We start from the raw sequence: 21,789 nt of genomic DNA, 5'->3' as shown, positions 1-21,789 counted from the left end.
TGTACGTCCCTTTCATCTTTCCTATGAAGCCAATATAGCCTGGCAGCATTGATTACACTCCTTCCAGCAGTCCCGGTTTTTCAAGCTCATCATTTCATGCCAAATAGTCCAATTCCCTCATATTTTAGGGGTTAAAGCATACGGGGCAGCACTTGGTTTTCCTTTCCTCCGTCTCTCCTCATACCACTTGTTAACTGCTATCGCAGATGCTCGCTGCTCTTACACTGTGCTCTTCTTTGCCCTTTACAGTGCTGTTCTCTGTACCTCTGAAAGCCAGCCGTGCTCCCACTGCAGCCCCTGATTGTCCTACCCCTGAAGATGTTCCTGCTACAGGAGCACCTTATTGCAAGAACACACTGATAGCAGTCACCTCTGAGAGATCAGGGCACTGGGAGACACAGTGTGCACACAGAGCAGCTCTGTGGGGCTATAACACTTAGAGGTGAAACAGGGGATTGAAGAACAACAAAGAAAACACATTGAATGGGCAACGCCAGGCTGTATGAAACCAGCCTGATAACACTAGTTCAGTTTAACTAATATTCATCACCAAATCAGCACAATCCTGCCTGCATTCTGCATTCCTTCCCCATCCGTCACATTAAGCGCTCCTTGCTGAGACCTGAATTCTATGGCTGCAACACGGCACTGTCGTGGTTTCGTGGTTTCACCCAGAGACAGGGCTGTTCTCTTTGTTAGCTACCCACTAAGGCCATTTGTCTCTATCAAAGCATTTGAGAAATCAGCTAGTTCCTAAGAGCTGTCACCAATGCAACCAAGGTGCTTGGGATGTATTGGAAGAGGAGCTAGAAAGAGAGGTTTTAGCACATGAACTTGTACTTTGACAGTAGCAGTTCCATTTCTGTGGGAGAGATCTGCTCATCGGATTGGTTTATCCATTCATTTCACTACTCATTGAACTCTATTGCAAGAAAGGCACCTGAACAACTTGAAAGTACTCTTTCCAATTGTTCTTTAGGACAGAATTGATAACCATCGTTCTTCCACGATAGACATTATATGCAGCTCCTAATGTTATTCTCTTTCCCCCCCTTATAATTAAAGGGCTTGGTATTCCAATAGCTATTTTGCTATTGCTGGTACTAAAATGATCTGGAATTACCCTAAAAAATCTCTCTCCCTATGGATGCTGGTATTCCCATACTGTATCACTACCGTTTTTTACTCATACCACAGTCAGCGTTTCAGTTTTTCTCCTCATATATTTCACCCTGGCGCATCTCATTCACTCCAACTGACATCAACTACATCATCTGTAAAGCAAAGAATGTGGACTGAGAAGTAGTCACCAGCTCTTCTTGCGTTAACAGTCTGAGGTTACACGTTTTAAACAGCTTCATTATTCCTAATTTCTACTTGAGAACCTCCTCTCTGAGGTACTGGGCTCAAGAATTACATTCAGAAGTTCAGTTTCCTGAGTTAATAGGGAAATCCCAATTCTCAGTCATCAAGATCATAGTATCATACAATCAACCAGGCTGGAAAAGACGTTTAAGATCATTAAGTCCAATTGTTACCAAGTAGGGGAAAAACTAAGGGGGGAAAACACCATTAAGCTTCCATATCCATAACTATTAGATGATGAGCACAAGCCTGACTCAAGTTAAATTCTGCACTTTGCAATGATGGTTTTGAAGTGATAATGGGAAGAGGGAAAGGCCTGTTATCATGAGCACAAAGTGCTCATCTGCTGTCTAGGTCTTACTGAACCTCTCCCCTAACATTTAATCTAAAATGCTTTCAGCTCTTAAATTCACCTTCCAAAACCAGTAGGAGGTTAAAGCAGGACCCAATGGGAGGTTGCATTTATTTAATATTCAGCCCTTTCTCAGATGAAATATTGCAGTCTATCCTCACAGGTATTTGTCAAACCATTAGAGTAATGGTTTATAGCTATTACATGAAATTGTAGTTCTATTTGTAACTACCATCGACAAAGGATAAGCAAAGTGCATTCATTTTCTCTGAAAAACACCCAAAACCCTTGCCATAGAGCACTGAGGGAATGTGCCCCATTAACTGGTTGAAAGCTGCAAGCCAAGGCGATGCTAATAAACACTGTTCAGCAAACAGGAACCTGGATCTCTAACTCCAGCACTACTGTTCACACCTTGCAGTGCTATAGCTCACCTAAGAGCTCCCTGGCACGACCCCAGTTCCTGTACCCTCAGTATTATCAGCACCAGTAAACTAATATTCATAACCAGATCTAGAAATTGCTTATTAAGAGCCAGCACGCTTAGCGTGTATTATTGTACTTACATTGCTCTAGCACCCATTAGAAAAAAGCAGCTCATCAGAAAGAAGCAGTAATAACATCATAAAATACACAGAACCATCAAACTGAACCTGTCACAGGAATCTCTCATGTGCAATTTATCTGCAGTGCAATGTGCACAGCTTCCACTGCCTCTGGATCTCAGTTTCACATCTGCTGTTCTGCGCTGAGATTTATTTCTAAGGAGTTTAATTTTGAGTCTTCTCTCTGTAAAACCTATGGAGAATTTTGAGTGGGAAACAGCAAACAACGCATTATTTCTCTTAGAAAATAAAATCATGCTAAAATCAAATTAAACACTCCTTGCAGAGATAAAACTTCACTAAATGGCCCAGAATAACACACACTTGAGTTTAGACTACGTAAAGTGGATGTACAAGGAAGTGTGATTTCCGCATTTGTCAGCTCTAACTGAACACTGATCACTACTATAAAGATATTGTCTCAAACTTCTCCTTTATCTCCCAACAGGCATCTGAAGTGGGATTGAGGCAACTGAGATTAATCCCTTAGTGTGGCTGGGCACTTTGACTTGCCGTTCTTCCTGACAGTAGATAAAAGAGCAATGAGTATTACTTGTTGTTGCCACCACTTTGAAAGCTGCCCTTTCATTAAAGGGGAACCTGATGGGAAACACTGCCTTTTAATGAGAACACCCAGTTCATGAGAGAGTTCCTTGATTTCTCAATTAAAGAAAGCCCTCACACCTAAGGTCATTTTTTTTCCTTGGAAATAGTTTCATTTCCTGTTTTACTCTCAGTTTTGGTAATTCTGCAGTCAAGAAATAACGGCGGGTAAGAACAATACAGACTTTGGGAAGGGCTGCTGCAGAATTCAAACAAAGTGGCAAATAAAACCCACGTTTGCTCTAATATTGAAAGCCAGCCATCTGTGCCAAACCCAGACGCGCTCATTTGCACTACCTACCGCTGACTTCCCACACAGGTTTATGATGCTGTATAAATAACAGCACTAACTGATGGCTCTTCTGCTCCTGTCCCAGCATTGGGCAGCTGGGAAAGCTGCTGGCAGAGGAGAACCTAAGATACCTTGAAACAAGGTGATTCACTAGCCTGAACCACGCTGTGTCTCTAGAGGCACATTGCAGGGGGGTTGGACTGAACGACCTTCGAAGATCCCTTCCAACTCAAAACTGTTCTATGATTCTAAGAGCCACCTCGACACCACAGCAGCTTGCTCAGCCTGAGAACAGCCAACGAGTTGAGCACAGGGCCCTGGAAGCACAGCCAAAACCTGAGCTCCTCAGAGGTGAGGGCAGACGGGCAGCATAAGGGTTATAAATATTGAGCATTCAACTGCTAGTTTGCTTCTTGCCCTCTGATAAGCAGAAACTAAATTGCTTTTCTGTTGCATAAAGTATCTTTCAAATTCAATTGCTTACCTCATTCATTCAGGAAAGCGAGACCTCGGATTTACAGGAACGAGAGCCCACAATACAAATATACTATATTAAACATACAACAGACTTCTGAAAAATAACCAGAACACACTATTGATTTTAACCTTCAATACCGAGGTATCCTCCAGCGATCTCAACTGGATCCAGGCTATAAGAATTTCCAATTATTTGAATTCAAATAGATATGGGATAAGCATTTAGTTACCAACATCCCCTATAAACCACATTTCTAGTTGCTATTAGAGAACTAATTGAACTAATGGAATTGAACGCGCTGCTGCTGCGACGCACGCCACCACTGAAGCAAGAGCATCCCCAGGGCAGGCGGGTTTGCCATCAACAAGTCCACAGTGGAGGAGGGAAGAGATCAGGACCAGTCCTTGTGTGCTCAGCTGAATGAGACCCCCATCTGCACCTATGAGCTACTCAAGGAGTGTTTATCACATTAATTGCATCATATATGCCCCATCCCTGGCAGTGCTCAGGGTCAGGTTGGATGGGGCTCAGAGCAAGCTGCTCTAGTGGAAGGTGTCCCTGCCCACGGCAGGGGTTGGAACTGGAGAAGCTTCAAGGTCCCTTCCAATCCAAACCATCCCATGATTTTAGATGAGGATTCAGTTACAACCCTGAGGAATTCTGTGTCTACTTGGTGAAAGGTTACCTGGAAGCAGAAAGTGTAAGCATACTTTACGTTCCTCAGGACCAACAGCACCAGCAAGAGGGTTTCTGCTTCTTAACTTCCACACTGTGATTTATTTTTCCTAAGGGTGATTATAATGAACCTTCTAAAGGTAAAAGCAATAATATAACTTGTAATAGTTTTACTGCTGCATCTTTATAGCCGAAGCCAAACGTACATCATCTTGCTTTTGTAAACTGAGCTAATTTTAATCACTCCAAGCAGGTTCTAATAGGTGTCGTTATGGAGAAGCTGCCACAAATCTCTGTGGGTTCACTTTTTAGAATGGAAGATGAGCCTTGGAATTCACCAGCATCTTTCTCGTTTCCCACGCTGAACCTAAGAGCAAAAAACCTTGGTTATATATTTTTTCCTAAAGTTGTGAAAGGACTTTGATGACTTTGGATGCCAAAGAGAGTTTAGAAAACAACGATCCTAATGTACTGGTAAATAATAGCGCTTTGAAGAATATCCTTCTAACAACAGTAGAAAGAAGCATGTTTTCATGCATTCCCATGACACCGGCAAGCAGTGGCAGCAATGATCCTTCATGGCATTGCATAATGAAAAAAAGCACAAAAAAAGAAGACAATTCACTGTAGTTTTCCTTTAGAGTGCTATAAAATGCAGCCACACTCACACGGCAGCATGTGTGTGTCTATGCGTCCCTTAATAAAGCTTCTCGGAAGGGCAATACAGCACGTTCCATGGAAACAGGGGTTGCCATGGAAAGAATGCCTTTTAGTGGCTAGCAGGAGCAATGAGGGCTTGATTCCCCCCTTCCTCACTTCTCTTAATAAATGAATAAATCCATGTAACTATTGACATCAGCAGAAAAGCATCAGCCTGAATGAAAGCTCAGACCCCACACATGCACAAGGGAGCATTTTGGGCATTAGGGCTGCAGTGATTTGTGCAGCCCTGTGCTTTCGGAGCAGCTTTCCAGCTATCCCTCCCAGCGCACCCCGCCGCAGGCTGTGCTGGGGACATGCGTCCTTCGAAGCACAGCAAGGGCCAGAGCCACAGCAGAGCCGATCCGCAAGGTCCCTGTCCCTCACCTATTCAAGCCTCATGCAGACAGTGCTAGAACCTTCTCCCTGCCAGACCCTTTGCTTTAGTATGAAACATCTTCTGTTTAAATGTACGTGGTGTTACAAACGAATGGAAAGCATTAATCAAATTAACTTAGAGCACATTGGTTTTGAGACATGCTTAAAATGAAGTACAAATTGATGTGTTTCATCTACCTTATTCATTAAAACCGCATTCTTGATGTCCTCATGTTACCATAATCTCCAAAGCACTGGACAAACAAGTGCATTTGATTATCACTCTTTCCTTCCTAAGGAACAGGGCTTTATTAAAGAGATCAATCACCTGTGTACAGTTTAATAGCCAGAGCTGTGCATGTAAGAGGGAACTTGTTTCAACAGCCCACAACTCCCGGAGTACAGAGGGGCATGTAAAACCATTTGTTGCTTTAATAAAACACAATTTTTCTCAGAGCTAGCAAACACCCTATTAGAATTAGTAATTTGAGACAGAAAAGCAGTGTTTAAAAGAAACGAATTCTAATAAAAGGAGCAGAATCAATCCTGTTTGCTTACCTCCACGAGAGCCCTACGCTTGTAACCAGAGACACAAAAAACACTTTACATGCTTAATGCACTGCCTTTCTCTTATTGAATCACACTTATTGTGGAAGCAGTCTTTTGAGGCTCCTAGCTGTGTTGAAGTAATTGGAGGATTGCTGCTTGTAATGAATGGTCTCCTTATAATCGAGGCCAAAGTGTTAAAAACTTAATGACAGAGGCAAAAATGTACAAAGGGAAGCTTTCTGGGAACGCTGCTGACCAATCCGAAATACAGGGTTTTACTAAAAGATGATGCTTCTTCCTAGGCTATTGCTATAGTGTAATGAAGTTTTGGCAGCAGAGGAAAGTAATGTTATGTGCTAATGCTACTGGATGTTACCATAGGCTGCAACAGCCCCCCCTTTTGTGATAAAAGGCTGAAAAGAAGTCTAACATTAATTAAGATCACACCTTCGAAGACTTGCTGCATGGAGACCTCATAGCAGCCTTCCAGTATCTGAAGGGGGCCTACAAGGATGCTGGGGAGGGACTCTTCATCAGGGACTGCAGTGACAGGACAAGGGGTAACGGGTTCAAACTGAAACAGGGGAAGTTTAGATTGGGTATAAGGAAGAAATTCTTTACTGAGAGGGTGTTGAGGCACTGGAATGGGTTGCCCAGGGAGGTTGTGAATGCTCCATCCTTGGTGGTGTTCAAGGCCAGGCTGGACAGAGCCTTGGGTGCCATGGTTTAGTGTGGGGTGTCCCTGCCCATGGCAGGGGGGTTGGAACTGGATGATCTTAAGGTCCTTTCCAACCCAAACTATTCTATGATTCTATAATTCTACTTTTCACAATCAAGAGCTCAGCCCCAACACTGTCCTCCTCCTTCAGTTACAGTGAAGAACAGAAACGTTTCTCCTTAGATGAAAACCTGGAGTCCATTGACTGTCAAGCTTTTGAGAGTTCTCATTCAGTTTTGAACCATTCAAGCTCTGTAACAAAATTACCCGTTTAATCTGGGAGAAAACATTCCCTTTAGCTGCCTATGTTGATTAAGTCGTGGGTTTAGCAAATGGACATGGGTGTGCAAAGCAACTGCAGCATGAAAGACAAAAGTTATTTCAATAACATTTTAGAAGCAAATAGCCTTCTATAGCTATCAGCAACTACAAAACCCCACGAAGGTGCTCAGGAAGAGCTTCCCAGCTCTTGAAAGGGAATCCAACAAAAACAAAAGGAGAAGAGAACCAATCCTTCACCTCCTCTCAGCTGCTCCTGTTGCCAGTGATTATGGCAATATTTCACAGGGAACATATGGCAATGTTTATAGCCATCAGGCAGCATTTCACAGAAGCTGCGACACCATGTGTCCACCAACTAGCCTTTCTGATTGCAATTAATTAGAGAAGCAGGAGGCACTTCTTAAATAACATTTAGTCACAGAGATTCCTGAAGTTCCATGGCCCATGCACAGGACTAAGTGACAGGAAAGTCTATTAAAGCTGTAACAAGCCCAGTACGGCGAGTCTGTCCTTGAGGAACAAGACCTCCTCTCTCTAAAGAGCGTAAGAAAGAGCAGAAGTACAAGAAGCCATTCAGGGTGGTAACTTGGAAGCCTGCAACAATAAGGAAATATTTAAAGGCCTTTAACGGGCCATTTTATGAAACAGATTCTGCAGAAAAGCTGCCACAGTGAAAGCTACAGCAGTTGTTTTATAGTTGCCATGCCCAAGAGAACGCGTATCAGAATTACACGGGGATCTATTAAGGAGCTGAGACTTATCAAATACAGTGTGGCAGTCATTTCAGGATTCCTATTTTAATAAAAGCAAGTAAGAGAGGAAAACTGCGGATAATAAGCTACCTGATGGGGTTTCATACAGAAGCGGGAAGCTGAACTTTTCCAGCCAGCCCCTGCAGTTAAATGGGGCGCTTGCAGGTAGCAGCACCCAGGGATGAGGCAGTGGCAGGGGGAGGCAGCACAGCCCCCCCACCATAGTACCTTCAGCATCAGCAGCACCTACAGAGAGCACTGCAGACTATATTGCAAGGTTTCCCATGAAAAAAGCACTTCCCATCACCTTTTCCCAACCCAGCCCAATCTGATCCACGGGGAATGAGCCAGCAGAGTCACGTGCTCAAGATCATACCAAAACTGATGCAATAGGCATCAGTCAAAACTGGTGCGAAAGAGGTCAGCACCACATCTCTGGATTTGGGATTGGCTCACAGCATCCTCTCTCCCTTACCGAACACCACTGGGGTACAAGTGTGCTCTCCAGACTCTTACTCTTACAAACTCCTACAAACAAAACACCTTTGAGATCTCTCTCCTCCAGCTGAATTTTGTTAAATGGGCCAGCAACCTCAGGGGTTATTAAGACACGCTAAGAGGGCACCCATACAAGCCTAATTTCCTTAAGAAAGAAGGCTTTTAAACTCCTTTACTATTATCCTATTGTTATTTTAGCATTTCCTTCATTTCCCCAAACCTCTCATTTTTATTACACAATTCTCACCCTGAGACTTTTTGAGCCGCAGAAAACACAAATGGCGTTGGTAACAACGGGAGCATTGATTTTTATGCACCTTCAGAGCAAAATTCCACATTACACCCATGGCAGACCTCAAGAAGATAATCTAATGGCAACAATACACCTGCCTGATTGCAGCACAATAACCTAGGGTCTGTTCTCACAGATGTGACGTGACAGAAGACACAAGCCGTGTTTAAAAGCACGGCAGATTGTTGTGATGGCTAAGAAAAGCCTTTCCGTCAGCACCGGGCAGGCTATTTTAGATCTCCAGATGCAGCCCTGACACCAATCAGCAGCTAAAAATGAGCCACCATTCCAACCCCCCGCTACACTTGCATGATGACAATAGGGTAACTCCCTAAGTAAGTAAATACCAACAGAAAATGACAGCTGGCAACTTCAGCATCCTTGTCTACACTTCCCTAGCAGCAGAGTTCATCCTTTGAGCTGTACATGCAGAACGCCTTTCAAGGTTTGAACTCCATCATAAAAGTTCCCAAACTGTAAGGCTGACAGCCACCACCAGCTTAACAGCTATACTAAAAGTTCCTGGCACGACTGAAAGTGGCTTCTCTCCAGCATTTAAGAGGTTCTTCAACGCTGAGAGCAAATCACAGTATATTCCTTAATAAAGCGCTCTGCAATGAAAAGGTGAACAATAGAGCCCAGAGAGAAACTCCTGTCCAATACGCTACCTACCAGCTATGGTGCCATCACTACAGCACCATCCCATTACTTGTTATTTTTAGGACAATAGCACAATGGCCACTGATCATCAAGAGCTGTAGCAGGGATCACCCTCTCCGGTTAAATCCCTACTTTCTCCCCTTTCAAAAGGCTCCTCTGGTTGTGCTGCTTCGCATGGGGGCTGGGAGCTGGACAGAGAGGCACCCAATGGACCAGAGGATGGGCGGAGGTGCTGAGATTCAAGGGCACCACAAGGAGTACCTTCCACCAGGGGATTATTTGCTGCAGTGACCCCATGTGCCGCAGCAGATGTAGCCTGAAGCAAGAGGTCACGACGGAGCCTGGGGAGCTTGAGGGTAGCAGGATGGGGGCCTGGGTCTCAAGCAGGGGCATCACTCTGCCTCAGCATAAGCCTTTACCCACACTGGCACAGCCCTGGATAGGACCCACTCCATAAAAGTTTAAAACCATTAAGGATTTCAGCAGGAAGGAGACACAAGACAGATTCTCTCTCACACTGGCTGCTCTGGAGAGGTAAGCAGATGAACAACAGAAGAGTAATTTGTGCCCTCACGAGCTAAAGCAGTAAAACTATAAACTGGGGACAATTATGTCCCCAAAACACCAGGATATATACACCTATACAGCACATCTATGAAGGAGTCACAATTAGAGCAGAGCTCATCTGAATCCCACTGCACGCTGCACTAACTGGCCTCCTCGTGCCAGAGACCCATCCTTAACACCAGACAGACACAGCCTTTTCACTCAGGAGGATTTTTTCCTGTTTAAATCCACACCCACTGTCAACCCGCTGAGTGAGCTGAGAACGAGATGAGAACGTAGATGGAAAACCCAGCGTGGTTGTGGTGATAGCACCTGACACCTCCCTACGCCACTGACTCTGCCCCAAGGAGCTCACAGAGCAGCTGATGATGAGTGCCAGTACACATGGCCCAACCACGCTGTGTTAGGGAGCCTGGGCTCTGTCACTTGTTCACATTGCATTAAAGAGAAACAATTAAGAGATTTAAAGTGTAATTTAATGAATAATTGACTTCAACATGAATATTAGAGCTCTGTAGAATATGGACACTCTGCAAACCATTCACTGATCGCTCCAGAATCTGTACCAAGTACAAGTACCACAGCACCAAGATTTAATTTGCTTGTAGGTTAACACAGGTATTAAACCTAAAGCTGTGCTGAAACAAAGTCTTCCCGATTTCAACAGCAGAGCCATATTGAACTAGATATGCCCTTCCTATACACACCTTGAAAGAGTCGTGAAGGAACAAGTCTGACTTCCCAGTTCTTGTTGAACAAGGCAACGCATGCTTAAATAGCTCCTGTAATCCTCATACAGCCCTTCTGTTAGTTGCAACTGCAACACCCATCAGTCACTCTGAATCCACAGCAGACTGCATCTTTAACATGGTTCACTTAAAGACATACCTAAGCACAACATGCTATTAGCCTTAACAGGAATAAATAGGTAATATGAATTATACCTTAACAAATACGCCCTTTTTATGCTTGTGGAATTTGGCAACACTCTGATTCCCTTGCAGAGGCTGTTTAGAAAGGAAGTGCTATTATCAGATGTCACAGCCTGCTGTGTCACCTTTGCACATACCATACAGAGGAGCGACTGAGGGCTCCTCTTCACCAGCACCATCCTAAACAGGGCATTCTTGAGATTCTTCTTGTCCAAAATACTGATACTTCCAAAAGCATTAAAATCTAAGCTCCACTGAAGGCAGATTTTCCTGTAAAAACAGTTACAGAAATCACACTCGAAATACTGCTTTGGAAGAATTTTGAAGCACTCTTTCTCAAGTCTCACTTCATTCTTCAGATGCTTTTTAACACTTAACTCCTATCAGCCATGTAGCATGCTATTACTAAAGGCAGTAGCATCTTTTAGGTCAAACTGCCTCCTGGTTGAGTTACACCAGGAGAGCTTGTATGGCAGTTTATATTACTTTGCTATGTTAAACAACAGCAACAAATAATCTAGAGAGGAAATATAAAGTATAACCATCTTAAGCATTTGGATACAAGGGAAACAGTAAGACAGCATATTGCTAGTTATCGCTAGATATCCAATCGCTAGATACTGGATATCTTTACTAATAAAGGTTATAGAAAATAACAGATTCTTCTCCATTTTTTCCTAAGGAAATGATAATTTAGCATTTCTAAGGAAATTCTTCCTCCCTTTTATAATGCCTGTTGCGATTAAAACTATTTTAATGGATTCTTCTTGTTCTAAACTTTAAGACACTTTGGTCAAGACTGACACAGAATCAAGACCACTACTGCGGTAATCCAGCATTAAGGAAAACTGAAGGGAAACCCAATCACTAAGAGGAAGAGGTATGCATTCTAAATTCCTCAGTTTAACCAGGTTTAAAAGCTTACCTAATGGTACAAACAGTATCATTAAAACAGATTAACCTTTTGTTCAAGGCCAGCTATAGCTTCATTATAGGGAAAGCAGGGAGTGGTGGTGGAGAGAATATCAGCTCAAGCTCCCAACGGAGACCTTTCTTCAAAGGAAGATTTAGGACCATTGCACACCTTTTACAACACAGGATTTACTTACACTTTGCACAGTGATAAATGGGACACTTACAACCTTTGCTGAACTACCCCAGGAATAATCCTTTGTCAAGCATTTTGAGGGCAGAGCTTCCACAATCTATCCAGGCTGGGATGGGCAGACCCAAATATTGCAACTTGGGATTTTGGCAGTTTGGAGACCTGCAGGGTCATGCTTGTACCATATCCAAGCACAGGGCACAAATAGCTCTTTCAGGCACTTCCGAAAGAGCCGTGGGGTTATGCTGGCTTCCCAAGCTGCAGAACAAACACAAAAGGGAAAGCTCTGGTTTGATTTGGGTCTACACGCTGCGTGCTCACGGCTTTCCATGGCCTTAAAACCCCAAAATCCCACAGCCCCAAAGCTACACACCAAGGAGCAGAAGCTGCACCCTGACGGTGGGTGCTCATCCTATTTGGGAGGGATGAAGCGAGCACAACTCATTGGATGAGATCTAGGGCTTGCTTTTAGAGAGAAACAGATGAGCATTTTGTAAAGAAACATTAGAGGAACTGAACCTTGGACAAAGCCATTTTGTTTGATCCTGGTGTTCGGATCCTATTCCCTTCTTTTGCTACCGTGAAATAAAGCAGTATGTCTCAAAAAAGCATACAAAAGCATGCATCCCGGCTGTGATACTAACAGAAAGGAGGAGTTGAGTTCTTCATTGGTCTGTTTTGGCTTTACCAAAGGGCACACTGCACGGCGAATTAGCCTAAGCTGATCCTCTACTACAAACACACCGAAGAGCTTTCACATGCTTGTGCTTCTTCTTGTTTTGTTTGCTTGGGTTTTTGGGGGGGCTTAATCTACTTCCCGTGAGATCAGAACTCCCAAGGCAGCGCTTGTGGTGGGAAGAACGCTAACAATTAGCTTATTTATACTTCGCTCACGTTCCTTCAACTGAAAATTACTGATGTTAGAGCAATATTTACAAACTAATCTGTATTCACATTTGCCACGTTGAAGGCAATGATAATTTCCCAGGAATGCAGAATTCTCCCTATCATTTTCCTCTGAGGAAATGCAACAATAAACGAGGAACTCTCAGCTTTTGATTACACTCCAACGCAGTTGTAAGTCTCAAGAGGCAGGGGTGGAGGAGAGAACCCTCAGTCAGCAGCCAACATCCCAGGTCAGGACAGTCTTACATGGCCCATAGTCCTGTTGCTCAACACTAAAGACACAACCAGCCACCCGCCTTACTTTAGAATTTGGCCAAATAGCCACCAACACGGGTGACAGCAACACAGCCCAGAGGCAAAGGCATAAAGGCATCTATGTTTTCCTCTTTCCACTGCATTGCACATGTACTTTATGTCCATAATCTCTCAAAGATCGCAATAGCATTGCTGCTTCCTCGAGCACAACTCAAACTTCCGTACTCATAAACCATCTTGCTTCCTTTTACACTTGTTACCGGCAGCGCCGTTCTGCGTCATTCTGTAGGTAGTGCCCAGATACAGAAGTATAGAATCACAGAATAGCTCAGGTTGGAAAGGACCTTAAGATTATCCAGTTCCAACCCCCCTGCCATGGGCAGGGACACCTCACACTCATGGCACCCAAGGCTTTGTCCAACCTGGCCTTGAATGTCCAACCTGGCCTTGAATGCCTGTCATTAAGTAATGACAGGCAGCTGTGTTGCTAGTAACCTGGCCTTGAGAAACAAGCTGTCCCATTAACCTTGCCAGAGCCAGAACAAAGCCACCTCTGAACACTGAGATTCGAGATGAAATCAGTCACCGCACTAAGTGTCACCTCCTGAACACGGCAGGGACCCTCTACTGCCCTGCTGTCTTGGCTGGAGGAGAGCAGGAGCTCTTGCCTAGGCTGCCTTCAAAACAAGCACAAAGCCAACTCCCACTGCTGCTCTGGGAACCCCTGGGAAAAGTCCCCTTCATGTTACCCACCAAGACCTCACATGATCTCCTGCACTTTCTTTAGGGTTGCCTCTGCTGATCTCCTGCCCCACACTTGCCCCCATCCCACCCCATCACCCCAGGAGCTACTTCCAGCCCACCTCACTAAGAGACCACAAGAAAGGGCATCTCCACCCAGCAATATCCAAGAATTCCCCCACTTGCAGGGCTCTATCCAAGCCCCAAAGGACTCCATTTGTATATGGACCAGATCCTCAAGAAGTCACTGACCCCAGACTCCCGTGGAGTGATCAAGTTAGATAGGAACAATACAGAAGTCCCTAAATACAACAGTGATGGAGCAAACCAATCCAAACACAGCTGAATTTAAGGACAGAACACAATACGAACATACACGTGCTACCAGTTGTTTAGTTCTTGGTGTTCTGGTTGAAAGCAGGCTCTTCCCCCAGTTGGTTTCCCAATGCGATGTCACCCTGTCCCTTTCTTTCCGCCTGTTTTTCTCTGTGCATGCATTTGATGGCTTTGTTTTTAATAAAAGTGGAGGTGTTCTTGGCATTTCTGCTGCAACAGCAGGGCTTGAACCTAAGGTCAAACGAAAGGAACGGTGTATTCCGTTACCATGGCAACCATACCAGGCTAATATCAGGTACTAAGATACCACGACTGAAGCGATAAAATCACTACATTAGTTTAATAAACAAGTTCCATTGTCATCCTTTTGCTATATGGGGCTCTTGGAAAAAAGATCAAATTCCAGAATTCTCCTGCTTGGCCTATTATTCATTATCTGACAAAAATGACCAACTCTTTCTGTTCTCGAGAGCTTCGGAAACACAGGTACACTGAGACCCCATTGAGGCTGCTATACCTTCTTAAAGCCACGTTCTAGGCACACCGAATTTTGCAGCCCCTAAAGCAAACCCTAATTTGACATTTGATTTCCATTCTCGTTTTACCATTTTCATACAGCTGCCTCAACCTTTTATTAAATGTATCATTACCTTTTAAATACAAGTCTGAGCGTGGCAAACTACAAAAGCAAGAGCACACGCTAAAAGTACTTTATACCAAGAGGACAAACGTGAACAGAAGCCTTCCTCAGCACGCATCCAAACGCTGGTGCAGAGAGCTCCTACTTGGGCACATTTCCCACATCCCTTTACTTGACACCCCAGTTCAAAGCTGGTTACTGAGCCAGGAGGATTAAACACCCACAGAGCTTACTGCAGCTGGCTCCAGCTACCCTTGCTGCAGAGGGGACAGAATCTGCCAGGCTTGGATGCGAAGTACCTAATGCCATATGGTTTGAGGCAAGCACCTTGAGAAGCCCCTGGAAGCCCTGGCAGATGCCAGCCAGCAAAAGCACGTTACTGCATCTAATGCCAGAGTAGGGAAATCCCACCCAACTCTGCCTTCCCACTGATCTTCCAGGCAGCTTGGAACAACATGGGCAGTGGAGGCGCCAGACACACAGCTCACAGCACCACGCTGAGCTCAGTATCAGGATTGCTAGTGAGACACAGAGATTTAAAACGTCAGTTTCGGCCAGTGGTGACAATAGCGGCTAGAGAAATAATTAACACTGATTTCCATATTACAGATAACTCCGCAAATGGAAATGAATGTGGCCAAATGGCTCTGGGAATTCAAGATAACTCCAGAAAGCCAGGAAATCCAGCAAGAGTCTGAGCAATTTATTTGTGAAATGATTTGAGGTTACTTTGCATAGTAATAGGCTTTCTGGAGCGATGCTGTTAACCATGCAGAACAGCCCCACGGATTGAGAGCTGCAGCAACAGAGGATTGTGAGGCATCTCTGTGCCCTTTTTAAGCAGATAAAAACCAAGTCACCCCAACTGACCCACCACAAAGTCACTCGAAAGACAGAGCTAGTTCACCGGGCACCACCAAAAGAGGCACTGCTTGTTTTCATCAGCAGCAAAACCAGTTAGAACTTCTGCAGCACGCGCTCCATTCGCTTGTGTGCCTCTCCAATGTGCAGCATCGCCACAAAGAAATTGCTCTTTACAGCACATAAGACCAAATTATTAGCGTTTTTCTCCTGAATTTTATTTACCTTTGAATAAATACACACCTCTAGTATTTACCTTCCAAATCAAGTCAGACTGACAACAAACTGCTGAGTTAAACATGCTCCTGAAGCTGCTCTCAAAATGCCGCTAAACCACTTCCAATTCAGGCATTCATCTGCTTCCCAGAACGTGCTGTTTCCCATCGATTTTATGCAGTTGTGTCAGCCTGACATGAGTGAAGTAAACACCACAGCCCCATATCAATACACAGCCTTGAGTACTGTAAGGATTATAGCTGTAACTGCCAGCTCCTCCTAAAGGAATCTCGGGGCAGAAGGACAAGCTGCCCTGACCGGTGAGTTGTTTGAATAGGTTTTGCAGCGAGGGCATGGCTAATCCTTGGCTGACATTCCAGCCTGGAGAGTTTTATGGGGCTTTTTTTATCCGTGATTAATGGACTTGACATCCATGTTCCCACAGCTTCTGCTAAGCATGCACTTCAGACCTTACTGTTAAATACCACCGCGATCGCAGAGAACTAAACTCTTATGACAGTGGAACGACTGTGCCAGAGGGCAGACTTTCCTGAGACAAGTATTGGATGTAACATAGAATAACAGGGCACTACACAAAGGTTCCTGATCTTGGGCCACTGAGTAACCTGCACCCTTAAAACTAGACTGACCTTTCTGAGTAGAAAATAACTGTGGGAGGTGAGAGAGCTGAAAAGATAACACATCATCCAAAATCAGACTGGGAGATCACACACACACGTATCATGGAATGGCTTTGGGTTGGAAAGGACCTTAAGGCCATCCAGTTCCAACCCCCTGCCATGAAAGGCCACATGATGTGTTTAGCCCATTTGAGCCAGAGGCACGTGCAATGAACTTCACCTCTTGTATTTACTCACTAATCGAAACGTGAGAGCAATGTGACTGCAGCGCTGACGGAGATCTCTCTCCTGCGGAACCTGCACATGCAGGTGTGAGCTGAGACACAAGGTTTGGAAATACATTTTCAACCCTGAAATCCTTAAAAAAGCCCTTAAAAGCAGACGTTTAGACCCAAATAACCACACGCTCACAGGCAGAAAAGAAGACACCCTCCAGACAGATTAATTTCAACACTTGGTGTGCTACTCACACACAGAATGTTCTGCCTCCTCCACAGAGCTGCTTTCCAGCCTCAGCTTCTATAAAAAGCCTCGATGAGCATTTCCTTATTCCTGGTTCTCTGTCCATTTTGCACAGAAGCCAGCAACAAAAACCAGCCCCCAAGCCCCTTTAAACACATCAGTCTGAAACAGGAGAGCGACGCCAGTTCGTCAGGGACGCTGTTTAAACAGCGAGCTCCATCTGCACTCTCCTTGTTTCAGACTGAGAAGTATTTCAAACCTTAATTACTGCAGCCTGCAAGACTGGGACAGATCTCTCTTGTTCTTAGGGGCATTTTGCCAGGAGGAAGCAGGAATTCTTTTAAGATGACCATACGTAATTAGTGCTTTATGGTGCTAACTTTATGGTGCTTGTATGATTCAATAGACTGCTGCTGGCTCTGGCAAGTACATTGGTCTGCTGCAGGCTGGGGGCTTCTAGGGCCAAAGCTATTTTGCGTGTGTTGTCACAATTTGTCAGTGTGTCTGTGTGTCCCTATAGATTTTGATTGCTAAATGTAAAGTACAAGGAATAGGAAACGGAGATTCCCAAACTGGCCAAAAACCCCAGCTCACTCTGAATATTCCTTACCACATCAGCATTACGTTATACAGAACTAACATATATGAGATACATGAGATATATCAGATATATATTTACAGCAACAGCTCCATATGGGAAGAGAAATGATGGAGACAGAACAGCTGAACTCGGTAAGGATAAAAACAAACGCATCGCCCATTTTGACACCAACCCTAAGCCAGTATTTCACCTAGAGCTGCTCTCCAGTACTGCTCTGTTGCATGCTGCATCTGCTGACAGAAAACCTCAGGCTCTTATTTCATTGCTGCAGCTGGGTTGCCCTGATTTCTGGGTATAGAAGGCATCAGACAGAGCTTGTTTCTTTCCTCTGCTTGTCATTCCAAGCCACTTCCAAGCCAGCTTTCTACCTCTCTTGCTAGGCAGACTTTTCAGAGGTCAAATAACACAGGTGTAAATATGTATTTCCTTTCCATACCCTTTTCATTGTCAGGACGTCTTCACATCTCCTGTCGAAACTGAATTTCTTCCCACCCAAACATCAATTCCCACCATCTCTCCCTTCGCTCAAGTCCTCTTTGGCAATTCTGTAACATCCGTAGCTCCTGAGCAATACCCATTGTTTCAGGGAAATGGGCTATATGTGACCTTCTATTTCATTGTGCCATAATGGTCTGTTTACTATAAGAGGCTGTAGGCACAGGTCCTGGGGACAGTCACCCACACTCTTGCTCTCTTCATCGCCACAGTGCATCCTTCACCACAAAGCCTGAGCTTAGTCCCTTACAGCCTGTACTTCTCACCCATCCCTTCCCCAGCAAGCACATTCCCCTGAGCTACTGCTGCTCTGCTTTGCTTCAGAAGCACGTCACAGCTCATACCTGGATTACACTACCCTCTCATCATTACCTCTTCCTCGTATCATTTCCACCTGCTTAAATAACTTCCTGCAACACAAATCTGACTGTCACTTGGTGAAGTCACTGAAGACTCAAGGACTGTCCCTCACCTGAATTTATACCATGGCTTCATTGCCAGTGAAATGTGAACCAAGAAGCTCATCCTTTCGCTGTCACTCTCCAGGCTCCTTAAAATCCCAGAGACCTGATGTGGCAATGGGTACATGCTCCTTGCTAGCATTGTTCAGGTGAGAAACCAGCAGCGGTGTTTGGTACCCACTGAAGCCTCTGCATGGATAAAAGGAACTGTAATAATTCAAAGTGAAAAGGATGACGTACGGGTCATTCTGGCCATACCCTGGGTGCAGGATGTGTCTCCCAACAAGACAGTAAGCACAGATTAGTATGCTGGAGCTGAGTGAGAGCCTGTACCAGAACAGCAAGAGCCGGCCAAGCTGCACAGTGAACTGAATACCAAAGTTTATCACAACCCTTAGATAAACAGGACCTTTGTGCCTTATGCAAAAGGACAGAGGCAGAGGGGATGCTGCCAGGACTGACTACTTTACAGGGTATTTCTTCCTTCCAGTTCTTGTCTAGACCTGAATTCCCTGAGAGCTTCCCTGTTCCAGGCTGTACGCCCCATGAGCTGTGATAACTGCAGTGGAGAACAGGTCACAACACAGAATCGTCAACAAAGCTTTCACAGCCTAATCCACGTGCAAGGAGAAGGCACAGGACCAGCCACTGAATGCCGCTAAGAAGTGGTGTAAACTACTTACTATTTACTTCCATTTACTCCTGCCCTTCCTTCTCCACTCCCTACTCTATCAGCTCCTTTGCCTGTTTGATCCCAGGGGTCAGTGTTCAGGAAGGAAGAGCAGCTGCCCATCAGCATACCCTCAGTGCTCCCCAAAGGCAAGCTTTGCAGTACTCACCATGAGCTCCTGGGGACAAGAGGACCCTGTGCTCTGTGAAGTTCATGTAAGAAGCCAGGCAGCGTCAGTGTTGTGTCCATCACAAAGTGCCAGCCATGTTTTGTGACGTTGGGTCAATGCCTTTTTGTCCTTTTCGTTTCCTTTTTCTCTTCTTCTCCTTCTGCTACAGCCTTGGTCTTTGATATCACGGTGAAAGGAGCATGTCACCTTACCCATTCCTGTGAAAACAGAAGTAAACTTCTTTAAAATGAAGTAACACTGACTTCATCTGCCTTCCTCTAAGCAGAGAGGGTACACTGTTCATGAGACCAAGCCAGGCAGCAGCACTCTGCCTTTAGGAATCAAGTTATGGCTAACGGCACACGCAGCATTCAACATGCAGCATTTCCAGTTTTCACTCCAGTTTGCTATGTTGAGCAAGTATTTTTGCATATTATAAATGTGGTTTTGGTGAAGAGAAAGAATCCAGTAAGATCCCTGACTACACCTTTTACAGCAGAACAAGTCTGTAACCTCTGCAGCCCACATATTCCTCACCAGGGGACTGTTCCAGCTACTGAAAAAGCACGGTCAGGATGCAAGAATAATGTTGTATTGGAAACACAGGAGAAGTCACGGATCAGCAGGAATAAGAGTCTTACTTTAGCACTACCTATCACCTCTTGGACCACACTGAGGCTGTGCCACTGCGCTGCCTCCGGCCCGCTGTGGGCAGCAGGGAGACCACCATTGGCCACCAGCCCGTGCAATCCCTCAGCTGCATCTCCTGCACTGCTCCAGCACTGACTGTGCCTGACAGGGGAGATGGCCGATTAAAGTGACAGACAGGGTTTCAATCGAGAGAGGAGCTTGTTTTAGCACAGGCCTGTCTACTCCAGTAAATCTCTGCTTTTATCAGCTCTGTGCAACTGACTCATTTAGACCCCATCGGTGGCAGTCCATCTCCTCGCAGCCTCTTGTCAGTGACAGCCCTCAGGTACCTAAGCATGCCAGGCTTGATACAAGTCAAACCCTGCTGCAAACAGAGATTAACCTGCAAAATGATGCAGTCCTCCTTTTAAGTGTATTCTAGCCAGGCACAGGAGAACTACAGACTCCACCAGACTCGCTAAACTTTCTTCAGCCTCTCCGGGTCCTGCATTTCATCTGCATTCACTCTAGAGGCTGAATAAAAACAACCAGCGACACAGGCAGCTTAGCTACTGCACAGCAGCCACAGGAGTAAAAAGGTTTCTAAGCAGCCTTTGTGGAACTGAGTAGTTCTTGTCAGAAAACACTGCAATGGCTTTCAAAAAAATCTGCACAGCCACGTAGAAAATGAAATATTCATAGATTTAATATTAAAATATTTTATTAAATTAATATTAATTCACCATTAAATTTTAAAGCGTTTCATATTTCATAAGAAAATCACAGTGAAACCACCAACAGGGATTTAAGGCATGAAACCAATTATACAAGACCGTTCAGCAATGCCTGGAAAAGCAATCTGAAAAGTTTCCCAGGATAAGGATGAATTAAGTGAATTCTGTTTACAAACAGCACTGTTTGTAAAAGTTCTCACTGGAAAGGACATTTGCCCTCACTCATAAATGTTTCATGTACGTTACTAGAGCATTAGCGCACTAGTCTTCTTTAATGCACACATTCAGCCTCTTTTTCCTTTGTTCCCTTTGTATATGTACTTCGCGGAACCCAACCTGTTCATTAAGTTCGGGTTAGATTTCCTTTTGCCAAAGGAAAAACAACCCTAAAATACACCAACAACGGAGAGGAAACCCCCTGAATTCTTTCTGTGATTATTGGATGAAGCTCTCTGAAGCTGACTTCCAGACTGCTGAAGACAAAAGCTTTGATTGCACTCAATAACCTTATGACAAAGCAATGGGGAGAACAGCAGAGGTTTTTTCCATTCAATTTTTGCTACTACTGCTAAGTCCAAAAGTTAGCTGCTTCTTGAGGACCCAATTTTCCCCTCCATAAGCACACCTGTATCTCTTCTGTCCATGATATTTGTAAGCGCTTATTTTGCTAACACCAGATTCATACGCAACAGATTTTCTTCAGTTGTTCCATCTCCTTTATCAGTTGTTCTAAGACACTGCTCTCTCTTGTCCTCTCTCAAGTATTCTTAGTGCTCAGCAAACCACAGTCAGAACATTATGGCCAGTTCATTTTGGATGTGAGCTCCCAGTCTATTAAGTTACAATGCAGAATAGCCTTCACTGCCGTACAGCATACCCAGACTTAGATTCATTTTCCAATAACGTTAAAATCTTGTTTGTACACCAACAATACTGGCCTAAAATGATGCACGGGGGTTCCTAATTAGATAAAGCTATTGTTTAGAGCCAGACAGTGCCCGTTTACAGTTCAATAAACAACTTGTCACAGTTGCTTGGTCAGAGCAGACCTGGATGTCAATGGAAACAGTTAGCACAGAGGTAGTGAAATAAATTGGTCTCCTGGGTAAATAAATTGAGCAGCAGTGTGAATATGCCTCATCAGGAAAGACTGTAATTTATAAAGGCCT

This window comes from Psittacula echo (genome assembly GCF_963264785.1).
Source record: "Psittacula echo genome assembly, chromosome: 7".
Taxonomy (NCBI): Eukaryota; Metazoa; Chordata; class Aves; order Psittaciformes; family Psittacidae; genus Psittacula; species Psittacula echo.
Note: the sequence above shows the minus strand (reverse complement) of the source record.